This window comes from Aphelocoma coerulescens, assembly GCF_041296385.1.
Source record: "Aphelocoma coerulescens isolate FSJ_1873_10779 chromosome Z unlocalized genomic scaffold, UR_Acoe_1.0 ChrZ, whole genome shotgun sequence".
NCBI classification, from domain to species: domain Eukaryota; kingdom Metazoa; phylum Chordata; class Aves; order Passeriformes; family Corvidae; genus Aphelocoma; species Aphelocoma coerulescens.
The window spans coordinates 43,407,002-43,426,471 of NW_027184085.1; the positions used below are offsets into that span (position 1 = coordinate 43,407,002).

General features: G+C 35.7%; 1 long non-coding RNA gene across 1 annotated transcript; it reads right to left on the reverse strand.

Moving 5' to 3' along the window:
• Positions 1-933: 933 nt before the first annotated feature.
• On the reverse strand, positions 934-10,143 carry LOC138103504 (uncharacterized). The gene is made up of 4 exons (XR_011147738.1): positions 10,082-10,143; positions 8,934-9,034; positions 5,772-5,864; positions 934-2,138 (listed from the first exon to the last, which is right to left on the reverse strand). It is a non-coding gene; the product is annotated as an uncharacterized lncRNA (long non-coding RNA).
• Positions 10,144-19,470: the final 9,327 nt, after the last annotated feature.

Consider the following 19,470-nt stretch of genomic DNA (forward strand, 5'->3'; position numbering starts at 1 on the left):
ACTGCAGATTGGACAACTTGTGAGTCATGGTGATGACAGTAACAGTGAAACAGAAGGCTGAACCAGTGGTTCAAAGACTGGACAAGGTTGTAGGAAATGAACATTCTGTTCTTTTTCTGCCCCAAACTTCCTCTGTGGTCTTTGGCAAATCATTCTAGCACTTGATACAAGTGAGCCCACTTGTAAAATATAATTTAGCCTTTGGAGCTCCCACACACATAGTGATAGCGATGTGACTTTCACAAGTAAGCAAAATAAAGAAGAAGTACCTGGACAAAGAGAAGGTTTTCAGACCATTTGTAAGGATATAATTTTTGGATCCCAATCCCATAATTAGACCCATGTGAACAAAACTCTGAGCTTTTATAGAGTTCTATTTTTGTCTTCTTTTGTTATCTATCTTCTAAGTAGCTACCTACAAGCTTGGGACTCTCTGCTTTTCCAGACTGAGAATCAGCACCATCAATGTACTTTTATTTTTCTTACAATACAATGTGAATAAACAGCTAAGACACAGACTAAATTACATTAGCAGAGAAAATACTTTTTGGTAGTGTAACAAGACTATCGTAGAAGGTCCACCAAGAAAACTATTAACAGCAAGACAGAACAAAAAAAACCAATCCTAGTGATAAAAAGAAGACAGTAGTGATGAACGACTTCACCTCAGATAGGAGGATGAGGTCAAGTGTAGTGCTGTAAGATGGATGCAGAAATACCAGTGAATTGGATAGAATAACACAGAGAAACCCAGACAGTTACTGTCTATGCTCTGGCTCACAGTTAAACCCAAACTCCACAGTAGCCATTCTCCCAAAAAGAACATTTTTCTGAAATGACAGATGTCGGCATCTTCATCAACAAATGGGACGGGGAGCCTGGTCAGGTGTCCAGAAGCCTTTTATTATTTTATTCCATTATCAGTCTCACAAACCGAGTTGAGACAAGGTTGGCACAAAGCTCGCGCTGCCAAGGGCATCCAACAACTTCCTGGTTGCAAAGCATTTTCAAAAGCTTGTTAGCCAATCAGCATGCTTCTAAAAGTTGAAGACAGCTGTCTTAACCAATTCGTAATAGCACATGTACAACTGTTGAATACAATACTGGCTTTTTAGGCCCTGATATAACAATACACAGTATCCCATTATAAGGCCTAAACTTATCTATCTTGCTAAGAATATTTTTTTGCAACTCCAAAATCTCTCTAGGCCAACCTAGAAACCCTAACCATTGTTTTAATGTCCTTGGTACTGCATAACTTTATCTTCTTCTAGTTTTCACAGGCAAAGCTGAATTCTAAATCCTTTTGCTTTATTTTCTGAAGCCCGCTTTTATCTCTCACACCTAAAATGCTTTCCACCTTTTGTGTTTCCCCACAGACAGTCATTTTTCATCTAGGTGAAACCTGGATACCAAGATGGAAAAAATCACAACTTAACAAGTTCACTTTACTGGATAATAGGGCATACACACACACACAGAGCCCTGCATTTTATACAGGCGTAATTACTGTGTTTGTGTCTTGTTCCATCATACTGGCCATCTGCTGAAATGAAACACCTAGGGGAAAGACTATAATTATTTTCACTGCTTAAGTGTTTTTATATCTTTCTGCATTTATATATCAAGCTGAAGCCCACAGATCAGATTGAAGAGATACTTAAACTCCTAAATAACGTCTCTTATTTTCTGTTATAATTCTTAAATTTGTTGGCAAAATTATCAGGATGTTAGCAAGAGAAGTTCTTGTTTGTGTATTGTACTTGTGTTTATGGTGAAAATAGCAATGTTTAAATGCAGTTAAATAGAACAACACATAGGATTCCCATCTGCTAAGCATGTCAGGTCTTATATAGTAAATTCTTTCAACACATTGCATGATTTGTACATTCCACATTCAAATCTCAGTGTTGCTCATTAAATGCTGGGTCTTACAGAAATTATCAGGTTCAGAATGTCCTTATACTTGATTTAAAATTCAACTTTCTAGTGTCCCAGTTACAAACGTGTTACAGCCAGTGGGATGTGATAATGCCAGAACAGGGTTTCCTTCCACCCAAGTATTAGAAATCCAATGTTATGTTGTATTTACCTCCATCTTCAGTTTCTGTTCTTTTTCTGGACCTGTACAGTTCTTCCTAGATATAAACACAGATTTGGGTTATGTTGTAAAGAGTTTACACACAAGTACAAGAAATAGCTCAAGAAGTAGAAATACTGCCCTATTAAAAACGTGATCACTTGAAAGTATTGTAAAAATTATAAAGCTGCCTTAAAGGACTTCCATCAAATGCATTTTGGAGAATATCTGACATTAAATTAAAAAAAGAAAAAAGAAAAAATAAAAAAGAAAAAAGAAAAAAGAAGAAAGAAAAAAGAAAAAAGAGAAAAGAGAAAAGAAAAAAAGAAAAAAGAAAAAAAGAAAAAGGAAACAAATCTGGACAGAAATTGGAAAAATACAGACATCTTTCTGATGAGACCTGAGACAATTTCTCCAAAAGCTGAATTTGCCAGTATTTTCTCTTATACTTGACTAGATTTAAATCAGTATCAGAAGAGAGGATTCTGAAATAATATTAACTGTACTACTGACTTGAAATTGTGTTTACTTCTGGAAAACTAAGAATTTTAAACAGTGAGTATGTTTGTATCTAGGAAATAATAGTGGATTTTCTTGAACTAACTTTTATGTTCACTCTCAAAATTCACTGGTCATACTAAGGTTTCAGGATTTACCTGAGAGAGGTTATGTAGTACCTCAAAATTAATAGTGAAAGAAAACTTTTCTTTCATCTTCAAAAAGAGTAACTGATGGAATCCAAAATGCTTTGCTATATTACTGAAAGATTTATTTATTTCACAGTCCACATAATAACTGTGAAGCCAAACAGCTGGAAGCCAGACCAAGTGCGTATGTTACACTCTGTACATTATTACTACCACCCCTGTTAACAACGTGCACTCTTTAACTAAATCCTTCTTGTCAACGTGATATTTCTTTAGTCTTTGACACAATGTGATCAATGTTCTGCCACCAAAAGAAAAACAAATGCTGACAGTTTGGGGCATAGTGGCTGGAGAGTATGTTTTTTAAAAATATTGATCCAAGTTATCTACTTTTTAGTTGATATCCAGTGCTAGAAAAGCCTCACAGTAATTTGCACTAATAATGCAATAATATGCTATATGTTTAAAACAGCCTTGCAGGAATTACCCCAGGAAATAAATTGCATGCAATATTTCCCTTTAATTTTCTAATTACATCATTGTAGGCAGGATGAGGATGAGCATACACATTTTTTTAACTATATGCATTCAGTTATATAGTAAGCTACTACTACTTTGATGTGAAGCAGAAGGTACTGAATTTCTATGAAAAGACTCAGAGGTTTACATTGAATTTGGATGCCTCCCTAGAAAGCAAGATCTTGTAGAAAGTGAGCCAATAGAATGTACCTCTAGAGAATGCAAGGACTTCTTGCTTCTGGATGGGGCACAAGCTGCTGGTATGTTTTGTTGGGAACTTTAGGTGAATCAAGGGTGCAAGGCAATGGAAAGAGATATCCAAGAGGCCTCTCCACCTCTAATTTTGAATGCCGTGTTCACTTACTGTCAACATTAAGAAGATTACATTTCAATGAGAGATTCTTCTTACTGAGTTACATATTTCAAGGGGTTTTTTTTCTAATTATATAAATGTTTGTATATTATATATTATATAATATATATATATTTATGCTTTATATTTATCTCTAATATGTGTATAAAATTATGAAATGATGATTGCTTGTTCCTCTCATCCTACTGACTCGTCTTCCTCAATGCTCTTAAAAATGTAGCAATACCAAGGAAGAGGACTGGAGATGTTTCCCGTTCCTTGATCCTTTTATTTCATTTCAGCTTGCATTATTTGCAACTATTATACATGTCTGACTTAACATGTGCTACTAAATTTTACAGCCTTGTGAGTCAGTGTCAGCCTTTTTTCTCTAAAAGAGTAATTCCTGACCTACTGACCTAAGTCTCCAGCCACAGCATGTTTGCTTGAAAACTGCTAGTCTGGTATGAACACAGCTCATTAGAAGACTACCATACTCATGCTTTCTTCCTCACATCATCAGTAACAAAATAACACAGCACAGTTCATTAAATAAATGTGAAGAAAAAGATGAACTGCTTGTATTATGATCTAAGGATTACACTATTTTACATGGTTCACATCCAGGTAAATTACAAGCTAAATGTTGAATACAGTAAATGCAAAAATTGCAGCTGTTTTCATGCTGTCTGGCTACAGCATTAAAGTTCCTCTGATAGATGAACCCAAATAATGGCCATGGAGAAAAACTTGAGCTAGAGAGCACACATAATTTCAAATTCCAGATACCAAGATTGAAGTAGAAGTCCAGCTTGGACTACTGTCCTTACAGTAGTGGGTTATATCATATTCTGCTATGGGTTTTATTTAAAAAAAATAGAAAAACCAAGTTTACTATTTTCAGTACCTCATGATGCTGCTAATACTATTTGCAGATTCAGTGGCAAAAGGTTTTCTTTCTCTTTTGAATTTTAGTCTTGATGTGTTTGCAATTCCTTATCTTTGGACAGGGGATTTTGTCTCTGCTTAAGGATTTCCACATAAAAACAGGAGCTGAAGTGTATTCATATGTCAAGTCATAATTTATTTAACAAGTTTAAATGTTTGTAAGCTCCCACATTTTCACTGTAGTTCAGTTACAGGTTTTTCCTATGTATTTTCACCTCACTCCATGATCAAGGATGTTGCAGGAAAGATCTGTGCATGGGATTGGTATGGTTATAGTAAAAAAATGCTTAATTCAACATTGACAACTTCACCACATGAGGTCAAGAAGTGCTGACATAATATCCCCACAGGGTTTTTGGAAATAATAAAGGCGAAGACAAGAGAATGGAAACAGTGTGTAAGACAGATAGACTGAACAAAAAGAACAAGAGACTATTCTGAAGAAATTATTTCCAGGGTTCAAACGATTACTGCACATCTAACTAAAATCCAATTGTTCTCATCCGTGATCTTTAGAGCATTTCTACTTCTCACAAAAAGTTACACAGAATATTTTTGTTTTCTGTTTTATAATATTTTAAATCAAAAACATATGAATGAGTTTTATGCAATAACATATGGAAGTCATTAATGTTGCTTTCGTTCTCAACTAAGTACTCAGTTCTGTACTCCTTAAGTAAGAAAAACTCTTACTGAAGTCACTGTGAGTTTTTCTTGCATAAAAGGAAAAAAAATTGAGTAATAAATGTAATGATCTGTAGGCTACTAAAATTGCTCAGTGACCCCTATGTCAGTCCCTTTTAATAATGTATACTTTTTTGCAGGATATAAATTCTCACTATACAGTGAGTGATTGTTTTCTATTCAACTGGGGACCAATTTGGTTTCCACAAAATCAAATGCAAAACTCCAGCCGACCTCTACAGGAAGAAGGATTAAGACTTTTACATACTTTCTTTATAAGAAATCTTCTGTCTCAACAGGCTGCCACCTTCTCAGTTAGCTACAGATATGTGTGGGCTGCTGTATCAGTGTCAGTCACACATTTCTTGACACAGAGAGTGCAGAAATCCTTATCTGAATATTGCAAGCTGAAAATTGCAAAAATCAGAGACACTCTATATATTGTCTAAAGAAAGGGCCCAATATAGCCTTTTAAGGAGATGAGTAAAGAAAAAATAATCAGGGGTTTTTTTTCAATCAATAAATGCTTCAAAGTACTTACTATTCATCTTGATCTCAACTCAAGCTCATGGAAATCAATGGCAAAAGAAACCTCTCACAGCAGTAAACGGAGTAGATTCAGAAATACTTCTGCCTTTGTGAAGTAAAATATATCGATAAGAAATTTCATTAGTATTCTGAAGACAGAAATGTTGTTATATGAAGTCTCAGAATTCAAGCATTCTGCATCCAGTTCTGCTCACATTCCCTGTTATACTGACTTTTAATACTTGTGTATTATTCTTTCATAAATTGTTCACACTGGTCATTTCTTCAAGCTATAACATCCTGGTCACTGGAAAATAAAGATGAAAACTGAAAACTGGAAAAATTTTTTCAGTAAAAAAATTAAATAGAAATATTAAATGCCCTGACCTTTATGTAATCCGTGATCTGTTGAATAACTGCGTGAATGTATCTGTGACATAACACAGTATATTTTTGAAAATATATGTTCAAAGTCAAATTCATATAGACTTACAAAGTCTCCACAGTCCGTTTGAGCAAAATCTGTTCTTAGAAATTGGAAAGAAGAATTCAGATAATACTGCAGTACAATAACTACTTGTTCCAGTGTTTTTCTTGGAACTGGCTGATTATTCAAATCTCCGTATATTCATTATCAGCTTTCTTGTTCCTCAGAAATTCATTACAAGATTTGGTGTAAAGCAAGAGAGAAAAGAAAGAAGCAGAAAAATAAAAGGGAGGAGAGGAGAGGAGAGGAGAGGAGAGGAGAGGAGAGGAGAGGAGAGGAGAGGAGAGGAGAGGAGAGGAGAGGAGAGGAGAGGAGAGGAGAGGAGAGGAGAGGAGAGGAGAGGAGAGGAGAGGAGAGGAGAGGAGAGGAGAGGAGAGGAGAGGAGAGGAGAGGAGAGGAGAGGAGAGGAGAGGAGAGGAGAGGAGAGGAGAGGAGAGGAGAGGAGAGGAGAGGAGAGGAGAGGAGAGGAGAGGAGAGGAGAGGAGAGGAGAGGAGAGGAGAGGAGAGGAGAGGAGAGGAGAGGAGAGGAGAGGAGAGGAGAGGAGAGGAGAGGAGAGGAGAGGAGAGGAGAGGAGAGGAGAGGAGAGGAGAGGAGAGGAGAGGAGAGGAGAGGAGAGGAGAGGAGAGGAGAGGAGAGGAGAGGAGAGGAGAGGAGAGGAGAGGAGAGGAGAGGAGAGGAGAGGAGAGGAGAGGAGAGGAGAGGAGAGGAGAGGAGAGGAGAGGAGGAACTGCCACCTAGGTGTCTTTTATAATGTGTAACAGGAATTCAATCTGGTGTCATACTGCATATCATTCACACTGTAAGTGTTGCCAAAAGCAAGCTTATAAAAATTATTTCTATAGAACTTAATATATAATCTGGCTGGCAGTGAAAGAAAACTTTGAGGTTGATGCAAAGTTTTATTCTATGTGGAAGGTAATGAATCATCACCGAGGTTGAAATGCGCTTTGACTTAATGGAATGTGATTTTGTAGGTTGCTTCATAATATGTTGATTTGATTCTTAGTAAAGCAAGTGAGAAATGTCAGAATTTAATGGAGAATCAAATTTTCTGTACTCACTGGTACAGATGTACTCCACAAATGATACTAATTCCAATGTGCATTTCCTTTGAAATTTTTTTTTACTGTATTCCTTGTATTTGTTCCTCTCACATGTCATTCTGTGCAGTGTTCTTGGATTTGTACTCGTTTTATGAGAATCAGATTTCATCTAGACACTATTTTGTAGGGTTCTGAGAACCAGAATGGTTTGTCTTCTCTGCCCCCTCAAATACCTCTCAACTGTAAAAAGGCAAGGGTATCAAAGTCTCCAAATACTTTACTCTTCTAGAGGCAGATTTTAACATAATTCTATGCTGTTGTGATTACATATTTACTTAGATGTGGACTACATAGAAATCAGTGGACGGGAAAAAGCCAACTCAAACAATTTTCCAGCAACCCTTCCAAGTTAAATCAAAGGAAATGTTCAGGCAACAAAGAGTTCTTTACTTTAGCAACCAATGCTTAACTACCTTAGGGACTACTGACTTAGATTCCTGTTTCCTGGTAGGTTTCTCATAGATTTTAGAAAGATGTTTCTGGAAGGTCAGGAGGATAATCATTAATTTGTATGTGGCTTTTTCACATGAAATGTCTGTGACTCCTATCCTCTTTCTACTTTAATGAAAGGTTTGGTTGTGTTTTTTTAGGAACATGACTAATTAGCAATTACCAATTAACTTATTAATTGTCAGTAGCATCTAAGCATCTTATCTACAACTAAAAGTGACAGAAAAAATGTATTTTCTGATGCTGACATTGCAAAACTCATAGAGATAGTATTTCCTTTATTTTCCTTTGACTAGATGGTGAAAAACAGGAGAGGGTATCCTGTCTCAGTGGATAGAATAGGCAAATTTCAGCTGATTCAAGTGGTGCCAGAATTTTGCCCATGAGGTTCAATCAGAGGGACAAGGATTGCTCAATGTCTATGCTTCTTGAAACATTTCTTAAGAAATTGCCCAAAGTTTACTTTTTCTTTACTGAAGATTTCCTAATACGTTGGAACATTAACCTATGTTGAAAGTGAATACAAGGTATAAAAATTATGATTTCTATGCCACTGGTTTTTTTACCTCACATTTAAAGCCACTTCATGAAAAGTAGGCAGGAATAAACATTAAAAGAGAAGGTTTGGAGGTACCAGAGTGGATGCCCTGTTGTAGTTTAGGAAAAGAAGCAGACGTGCTTATTAAAACAGGATGAGGTTTATCACATCGCAAGTTCCCTTGTACCTCTAAAACTGTTGCAGATGAACCTCATTACCCCACTGTGGAAACAAAATTAAGTCCCACTGTTGTCATCCAGATGTAGCTGGAGAATCCCTGTGTGATGCAACTGAAAGTCAAAACATCTCAGAAGGAGCTGGCCCATTGCTCAAGTCTGTAACTATCTTTCTATTTATTTACAAATATATATTTAAAAAAATATGTGAGAACACATACATACCTGCATTTATGTACATATATGTAAATGCAGATGCTCCCTGAAGTCTTAAGAAACCTAAATTGCTCTTTCTAATAATTTGGCACTTTTTCCCCAAGTTCCAGGACAAAGAACATGTGTTCTCCTAGAGACTAGAATACTGAGATTAGGTTTTCCATTGCCCACTTAAGAAAAGGATTAAAACAATTCAGTTAGTACCTAGAAAGTGTGTAAATATCATTGTATCCCATGCCCCATGTCTCTTCCTTCTACTTTTTCAATCAGTTTATATCCAATGTCATTCATCAGATTTCTTTTTCCTAGAAAAAGAAAGAATCGCAGTCATAGTGATAGTAGCTTTTACTACAAACATGGGAAACACCCTACTTCTCACAATTAAAGCATAATTTTAAATGAGCTTATTGTTATAAAATCGTAACAGCTAAAGAGAGATAACATGTCATATAACTAGCAGGGGCACAAGGTGAATATTTGAAGATGCAATCAGAGTCATTGTATTTTATGTCCCATTCTGTAGAATTAGCTGGACAGGTGTCATAGGAATACACATATACATACATTATATACACAGAACTATAGATAATTTGTCATGGCTATTGGAATGCATGACACACCCACTAAGGGATGGATTTGTCAATAAACAAATGTTTTTTTCCATTTCTCATAGGCTGAGCTGAATTTATTTGTCCAGCTCAACTAGAGACATGTAATTTTGGTAGCTTATCCCAAGACAAGTCAGTTCTATGGGATGCACAAAAGTAAAAAACTGACTGAAACTTCCTATGATTTTCATTAAATACAAAAATATGCTTAAACCCATTATTTAGCATCCTGAACATAAGCATTTGTGCTGTAGCAAAGAACCTACATATTGGCAGACAGATTATGGCAGACAGTTTATGAGACATATGTTTTATATTGCTTTCAATACTTACTGTAAATGACTGGAATTATTCTGTATGAATTAAATCTAATGTAATACAGATGTTGGATGTGTTAAAATTACTGGTTTAGGGACAGCAGTTTCTGAACACATTCTGTCAATGAACCTAATTCACACTCAAGAGTTTCTGCGGCTTGTCAAAAGTAATGGCATCAAATGTAACATTGCTATTCAGCAAGAGATAATTCAATATGTAACTGGTCAACATTTTACACCTGATCAGTCATTTTTGAAAAATTTAGGTTTAAAATTAGAATAGAGTTTAGGCTTAAAATTCGTCTTTGTCAATGACTCTGATATAAAATGTGTTGTCCATCAGAATGTTTTTTTTTGTTGAACTAATTAGTTCAACATTTTCTTAGCAACACCTTGCCCTATAAGTAATACAAGGTACCATACTTACTTCTGAGCGTTAGATCCGTTTAAGATTTCCTCTTCTGCATTGCAGTGCACCCTACCTTTCTATCAAACCTTATCATGGGCCTTATCTGGGAGGCATTACCTGCCATGTACCTGTAGAATTGAGAAATAATCCTCCATTAAATCTCTATAAAGGAAGAAAGGCAGTTCAACAAGCTGAACAAAAACATTTGGAGATGTTACACTCTTATTTAAATAGGAAGTCAATTAGGAAATATATGTTCCTTTAATGAACTGAAAGCTCCTGACACTCTTTCCGGGATTAGCATTCTGAAAGTTTAATTTTTCAACTTTGCTTAGCACAAGAACAAAACTATGGTACTATGGAAAAAAAATAATGTTTTATACTAGTTCTAGGTTTGGGCAAGCCAGTAAGAATGCACATTTTACGAAGTCTTACATAGTAAGCTTGTTTAGTAAAAGTTCTCTAAGCTTAAAGAAATCCACTTCTTCATATTATGTCTAATATTTAAAGAGTCAAAGACAAATTTTATTAAATTCCCTCCATTAAACTAAGCTCCAGAAAGGCAAATAGCCCAATTATGAAGTTAATTTCCACTCCCCTTAGCCCTGTGTCACATCAGCCTACTGTTAATTTGGAGTTTGTTTGCTTTGTCATAGGAGTATTCTTTCACAGTTTTCTGCCCTACTGAGTGATCCTATTAAAGATAATCCCATTTATTTAATCTCCTTTCTCAACAACTATTTTATCCACAGCTCTCTCTGCCATGGTCCTGGAAGTCTTGCCCTGCCTAGCAGGGGTTGCAGTGTAGGTCAGAGCTTTCCAGGTGTACTACTGCTAGGAAAAACGTGATTAGCTGTTCTTTCCTCTTTCCCTCTGTTCTTTCCTGAGGGAGCCCATTAGTAGGAAATAAAAATTTTTCTGGGCATAGAAGAAAAGAGTATTTTATTTTCATAGTCTTGGTTACTTTTGTCCTTATTTTGACACTGTCATGAGAAACAACTAAACCATGAAACATTTTCAATGAGTCTAATAATCAAAAAGTACAGGGATCAGTGCTGCACTTGCCAACTCAAAAATCATATAGTCAGAGGAAAAGATCACCTGCTCTCAAGGTCATATCTTGTTTAAGTCTCAGATCCACTTAAATCTGTATATTTTCAACAGTCTAAAGTTACATCCCAACACTGATAAATACTGGCAAAACAAACCACTAGCATTCCTATGAATTATTCTGTAAAATCCTCCAGCCTTGTACTGTAGCGAAGTGAACTTCTGAAATAGTTGATGTCTGCTACCAAGTGCAGTGGATGCCTCCCCACCATGTAACGGGAAGTCTGTGCTCCTGATGGTGGGAGCCCTTGGTGGGTTATTACACTACCCCAGCCTGCTGACTCTGTCCTTTTCTGGTAGTGGCGATCTATGAGCTGTAAAACTAATAGTTCTGTTATCAGTTGTGTTTCCCCCAAAGCTGTGAAAAATTAATGAACCATCCAACAAAATTCACACGTTCTCTATCCAAGACTCTGATCCTTGCAAATAAATCTTTGCTGCATAGCTGACTTTATGCCTCCCTGAACTCTGATTGTATCAGTGGGATTCTGCATAGGTCCAACACAGCAAGTTCATGAAGAGGACTGAGCCTGATGCAGCCTTTCTCTAACATAAGTCTCTCTGTGATACCACGAGAAGTCCACATACTTAGAAAGATGTCTTGCAAGTGTAACTCTTGGGCAAAACTATTTTCTTAAACTAATACTTATGTTCCTTAGGCTGAAACAAATATTTGCAAAAGATTTCTTTGATTATTTTCCAAAATAAAGGCTTTTAGGTAGTATGTTAGTTTGCCTTGATATTTTTGTGGCACAAAGTAATGAATGAAAATTGTTCCTATATTTTTACTTGCAAGGAACTTTAGAAGCTAGAGACTCTAGAACTAATCTAACTCTAGAATTCTTCTGGCTTAGAAGACTATCTAGTGTCTTAATTCTTTTAAAATACCTACAAATAAAGAATCAAATGCACACAATAAAATGGAAATACTGCACAGTCAGAGACACTACTTTCAGAGATATCACTATCCATTTATCTGAATTCTCCTATATTTAATATGCAGTTATTTGTGTATCTATTGTAAAGGCATTGCAAGACTCAGTTTCGGGATACAAATGCAGACCTTCTGATAGGAGGTAGGAACAGCACAGAGACTAGGTACCAATGAAGAATACAGTGCAATAATATTTTTCATATCTATCCAATGGATTGGTGATGTGAGCTTTCAAATCTGTCAAAGCAATTAAATAAACATGTTAAATACCTAAATACTTTTAGTGTTGTTATTCAATATACCAGGACAAAGTGCTTTCAGCAAAAACAAGGAAAGAAGCAACAAAGGTGTTACAGGGATTTAACATGTATTTCAGAATGAGCAAAGGGTACTACAAGCTGGCCAAAGATATACAGGAGTAATTTCTTTGAAGACGTTTAAGTTTGTCTCTTTGGCACTGAGATTTAATTTAATCCTAAATTCACAGCTACTTTGACACTATGACAAGAAGAGCATTAGTATGGTCACTCTGAAATGACACAATAGCTAGAATGATTTTTGCTTTGGTATGGGATGCCATTATTAGAACAGAATAGCTCTTGCATATCCATATTTAATTACAGCAAAACAGATTAAATAATCCATTTATGATTAATTAGCAAAATAAATACTGTGTTGTACTTACCATTAAAGTACCTTTAGCTGTCACATGGATGTAATAGGGTAGTGCAATACAAATGAAACATTTCTGACATCTTAATTAACAAATAATTTGTTAATACAAAAACTGACATTACAATATTTTCACCTCACAAATACCACTAATTCATTATTGTAAAGCAAATTAATTTGTTCTGCATTTCAGTTAATGTTCTAGGCTAATAATATGGTAATGATTTTGTTACTGAAAGCTGAATCTTTTAAATCTCTGCTGAAATTTACAGGTAAGGCAGAAAAAGAGCCACATTACATAGATTGGAGGCTAATTTTTTTTGCTCAACACATGTTTTTTTCATAGAAATCCTTATGACAACTTTACCATTATGTTTACTATTTCCTATACAGAAAATATCAGAAGTCATTTCTTTGGATAATTTCTTCCAGTTTTCTTAATTTTTATTTAGTTTTCCCTACATAAACAACTTCATTTTTTACCAGATCTGAAAACTGTGATAGCATGTCCTGCATAGGCCAATTTTGAAGTTTTAAAATTAATCACATAAGAAGTTGATCATTCCCTGTAACCTAAGATTTGCCAAGATTTCCTGGTGGGACCACGCAGACTAATCATCTACTTCTGTTCTCCAGTTCTGCCAGACCTTCTTCCTGGATAAAATCAAATTTTATAATGATAGAAAAAAATGAAAATAATTCTGAATCTTAGTTTCTGGGATTTGTCAACTGTCAAATTTGACCAGGTGTGCTTTCTGCACAGCTCTGAGATGAAGACACAGAGACAGGAACTTCTTTGGTGTTAATCTCATCTGAAAAGCAAAAGACTGAAGGATGCTGGGTCTCTGCAGGGAGTGTAAGATCAAAAGTGCATCACCTCTGTATACATATGAAGATCCCATTTCTGTTCTGGGTCAGGTAAAATAAACCAAATTACTCCTTGTTTATACTGTGTTGTTTTAATCAAGAATGTTGCCCCAAGCTCATATCTCAAAAGACTGTATGTTTAAGCTCTCAGCTTTGCAATGGGCCTGTTACTTCAGCACAGTGGTCACTCTGATGGGGCCAAAAGGTCACGTTGCAATTGTCTTTCCCTCATTTAGACTGTTATATTTCAGTAACATGAACTCCTCAGGCAGTGCAGAGCAGGCAGTGTGTGGCCTCCAGGGCTGCATTGGAAATGAAATGTTTTTATCTGAGCACTTTTAAGACTGTTACCACTCAATTCCCCTCTAAGTAATTCAAAGACAAAGGCTGGTAATCTTATTACCTTTGGAAAACCTTATTTCTGCAAGCAAGAAAGAAACGTTATGGGGCCAATTATTCTCCGAGTTTTAGCATATTTGACTATATTTGTCTATAAATAGATTTTAAAAATCGGGCATTGACATTATGTCTGTCTTTTACACTCTGAAGTTATTTAATGATACTATTTCCATTTTATTTATCATGCCTTTTTCTCAATATTTATGCATCTTGTCTTTAATACAAGCTGAATAGAATGTGTCTGTAACACTATATATGTAAGAGCTAATATCATAGAAAAAGCAAGATACTATGCTGTATTCCTGTATTTCAAATCATCTAATTAAAAGAGTAACATTCACCTGACACTTCCTGACAGAACTGATACATAAACAATGCTCAGTGTTTCCTAATTTTTGCAACTGGCATGATATTGAACACCTAAAAGTTCAATAAAAGGCAAGTATCAGCAAGTCCAGAGCTAGTGAAAAAGCAGGGAGGGGTACCCAACACTCTAAATAATAGGAACATTTTCCAGGTAATATTTTTTAAAAGGCAAGTTTTCCTCCTTAATCTTGGAACTACATGTGGAATTTCCACTGACACAAATAAAATTCCAAGACAAAGAGCAAAGAAGTCATCAAGGCTATCTACTCCTAGTAAATTAATTAATACTTCTTTTATTGTTGTCCCAGATTTAAGAAAATATAAGTATACAATATTATTGATAAAGGACAGGTGGTTGCAATACAGTTATGTTTGGACTTGTATCTGAACCTTCTCATATCTAGAAAGAGTTTTTGTTACTTTAAATACTGCTTATTCAATGATATCAAATAGTTGTACAGACATCAGTATTATATTCTGAAAAGTAGTTAAAAGTTGTGGGAAGCATTTTGAAAGAAGAGAAAGTGATTTACCTGGAATAATGCAACAAATAATTTCAAGAACCAGGGATAAAATGTTAACAATCCCGATTGTTAATCATGTACTCTATGCAGGCAAAGATATTTTCAGCAGAAAAAAAAGGCCATGACTGTTTATAACGAGTCCAACAGTTATGCTTTTATAATGAAATAAATCATCTTACTAAATTAACTAAAGGTCTTCAAGTTTATACCTGAAATGGTCTTGTTTGTTGTCTACATACAGCAGGTGAAGAGCTAATGGGTCACTTTCCAGACTAGAAAAGCAAATACCATTAGTATTTTTGAAACCTATCCAAGTTCCAAGCGGTTATATAGTAGTTGGTATACTGTAATAGCTGGCCTGCTGCGGAACTGAACAGGATACCTGGTCTAGACATTTAGGCACAGATGACATAATTCTAAATTATGCTCTGCTTGTATGTATGTTGTATATTTCATAAACTTAAACTGCCTAAGTATACTTCAGTAAGCAAAAATACTAGGGAAATTCATAATTTTTTTCAAGGAAATAAGTTTTTAAAGCACTTTATTTTTTAATTTAGTTCTGAAATCACTGTTTTTTGTGTTATGTTTGAAGGAGTAAGGTTTAACTTCCCCAGCAATAAACTTCAGAAGGCAAGTTGTTTTTATTTTCTACTAGAATCCTGTGATCTCTACTAAGTCCAGTTCTTCCTTTTCACAGCACAAAATATTTGTTCTTCAGATGAAGATTTTCACTGAAGGCAGGGACCCTTAACTACAAATCTGACCTCTCCAGCAGAGATAGAGAGGAGAAAGAGCAACTTGTTCCTCACTAGGAACTTTGTTTGTGCATTGTAAGGTACTATGACACTCTTACAGTTAGTTTTATGATACCAAATATTTTATTGGATATTCAATATAAACAATAGCTGAGTAAATTAGTTGTTGTTCAGGGCATTCATTCATGACCAGATATTCAAAATTATCTAATGAAAATAGAATTAGAGAAAAAACAGCCTATTAAAAACGTCCTATACCTTGATGATCAGAGGACATTCCTGAAGACATATGATAAACCTTATTTTCTACATAAAAAGGAGGAAAAGGTGTTTTCCTTCATGTACTCCACTAACCATAGATAGAGTGCTTGGCAGCAGATAGGTGAAACAGTGGAGTTGATGGCAGCAGCAGTAGCACAAATTTGGAGATTCTAGATGTGCTCCCAATACGTTTTCTTCCAGCTAGAATTGCGACCTGAAGTTAACACAGCTTCATTATTTTAACTCAGCTTTTCATAGCTGTCAAAACTCCAATTGCAAACTAAATCTGGAAAGAAAAAACAGGACAGAAAAGGAGAGAGGTAGAGGTGGTACCTATTACAGCTTTTGTTTGCCAGGCGAAGAATGAGATCATTCTCATTCACTTTATTATTGCCAAGTAAATATTTCCAACAACAGGCTTTATAATTGCAAAGGGAATGGGTTTCCTGGGGAGGTTGTGGATCCTCCCTCCTTAGAGATACTAAAAAACTGTCAGGATACCATTTTCAGCAACTGACTGTGGCCTGAATTAGGGAGTGGCTTTGAGGAGTTGTTGGGGGCGGGCTTGCTGTATTAGGTGTGGGTGGCCTTGCTGCATTAGGGGCCTTGGACCAGATGACCTCCAGAGATACATACACAGCCCTGAGTTTAACATCCATGAGGCCAAGGGGAAAGAGTGAGTAAACACGTAGCAAGTAAATGAATGCCAGCTCTTCAAATAAAACAAGACAAGAACAGGCCAAATTGCAAACTGAATCAAAAACCAAATAATGCCAAGACAATCCCTTTTCTTCCTCAAACAAACAAATAGCCTCCTGAGCAAAGGAAAGCACTAATCACTAGTATTGGGTTTGTCTAGAAAAGCTTTTGATAATGTTGCACATGACATTACACACAACTACAGAAGCATGAGCCAGAAGAAAACAGTACTGGGTAATGCCAAAATGCCAGTCGTCACTACTAGCACCCTGTCAACATAGCTGCCTTGAGCACAGTTTCACATATGGTTTTAAAAACTTTATTCCACCATTACTCAGATTTTGAAGGAGAAAAATGGGGGGAAACTCCATATATGTTTATTAGCTATAAACCAAAATGAAAGAGAGAATAAGCATGCTAAGAGGACAGTATCTGAAAATAAATTTACAAATTTCAAATCATGGTCTGAAAGGTACTACTTAGTTATATGAGTCTATCATCCTTGTAAACTCATAATTTCTTACAGCTAGAAGAGTTTCATATTTGTTTAGATAGAGATATATTTATTTGTATATATTTGTGTGTTTACAGATACCCGTATGTGTATCTGTGAACATGTGTGTATGTGTGTAAATACGTATTTATATGCTGCGTTACTTTGTGTACATATACTTGAACATCAGCCGAGGGAGGTCAAAAATTTTGCCATGGACAAGATCCCCCAGGGGGGAACAGAAATTATTCTGTTCCATGCGATCTTCTGAACAGGAGTCCAATCAAGACTTTAGAAGTTTTGGCAATCTGCAAGGTCCCTTAATCGAGTTATTAGCAATGTCTCATTGCAAGGGGAAAGTCTGTGATAGATGTGGTAGTCATTTGACCTTTCTACTGAACAGATCATTACTATCAGGTAAGATTAAGAGTGGTTTCCTGTTCTAGTCTGACTTGAAGCTTAACCACACTGGGGAAGATCATATACTGTAGGAATTGATTTACTGTTGGAAACAAAAACATACTGGAAACGGTAATGTAGAACAAAAGTGTATCCCCAAGCCCTCCACCCAGAAGAAAAGAATAGAAAGAAACACTTGTGAACATGCCTGCAGCATTTTCATAGCCATAAACTAACTAAATAAAAAGCATTTTAAAAATAATATATTGAAGTAGTTTGTCATCTACATGTGTTCACATTTTAAAATAATTTCTCCTAATTTTCATTCTAATGAAAATCTAGGCCCAGTAATCCTCTCATACCATTGCTCTGCAACAAGTACATAGACATTCCCTAGACTTAAGCTCTGACAGGAAAAAAACCCTAACAACATCAAAAACAAAGAAACGGGGACTCAACCAAAGTATTGCTAAGCCAAAGTAGAGTATGTGTTCCTCAGTTCTCATTTCTAGTTTATAGAATTTTGCTTATAAATTTTTTCCATTTCTTTGGAATTTTCAGTTACATTCTTCAATAGAGAAAAGCGTGTGCATTTCCAAACATCAACAATAAGCAGCAGCAGATGTATGGAAAAACGGGGCAAGCTTGCTAGCTGATTACTGCTGATTAGTACTTCATGTTACAGTCACTGCAAGCAATCTAACCAAGAAAGTGGAGAGGTTGTCCAGAATGACAGAGTTAAATTACTGAATAAGGTTTTGCCAATTTACACATGTAAATCATATTTAGATAGTGATACCAGCAAAAGGAAGTGAAGTAACAGGTCATGATAGCACAGAGCTTGAGGGACAGTGTGGGTGGTTACTGGAGAGGAGATTGATCCTTTTCCAGAGTTCTCAGTTTTATACTCTGAAAAGTAAATAAGCAGCTTGTGAGATTCATTTTAAAAGTGTTTCAACTGCTTCAGTTTTACTCAGTAATTTCTTTTGCTCTAAGTTATGGAATATATTAAATAATTTTTTACTGTTGATTCATCCACAAATCAATCCTATAAAAAGAAATGGCATGCACAGACTGACTGCACCACCTGCAGCATCTGATAAGCTTCCTTAGGCTGTCTGTAAACATGGCATCCCTTCCTTAAACAAGTCCAGGTGCTACATCACAGAAACAAGGCACTTGATTATTCACAGCTTGTTTTTCTTAGGATAATCAGTGCCTGGTGAGAAGTCAGGTTAGTTGGACCAACACTGCAATTTTTTCATGTTACTGTATGTCCTAGGATTCCTTTCCTATGGATCAGTACAATAAACAGGTCATGTTGTCTTTTTTGAATCTTAGTATCTCAATATCCTATTCACCCAGGCAGGTAATCATCCCTTACATACATGAAAATTGTAAAAAAAAAAAAAAAAAAAAAAAAAAAAAAAAAAAAAATATATATATATATATATATAAATTTAAAAAAAAAAAAAAGAAAGAGTATTGTTCAATATTCAAAACAACAAACAAGTCCTAACTTTTGCCTTAGTAAGACAGCTATCATATGGATTAAATGGTTTGGCAATACCTGGTGTGTTTACTACATAGAAATTCACTCAGCCTTTCAGGAAGAAGAAACTATGGCAGGAATGTAAAAGAAAACCTCAAACAAGATGGTCTTATTGTGCTCGATAGGAAATGTCAGTATAGCCTTGCTAACTTTTGCTTAGTCAGTGTAGAACATGCTGCTGAGAGGAATGCTCGCAGTGGGGGCTGCTGATAGGTAAAAAAATAGGGAGGCATTAAGTATTTTCACAGAAGTATAGAAATATAGTGAATTAGCCAAACACTTAAGACAGCTGCTGCAGATGTCTGTCCTTTGACCATTATACAAGATGAAAACAAGAGTGCTTGGAATTGCTTACTGGCTGGCAGTGCAACAT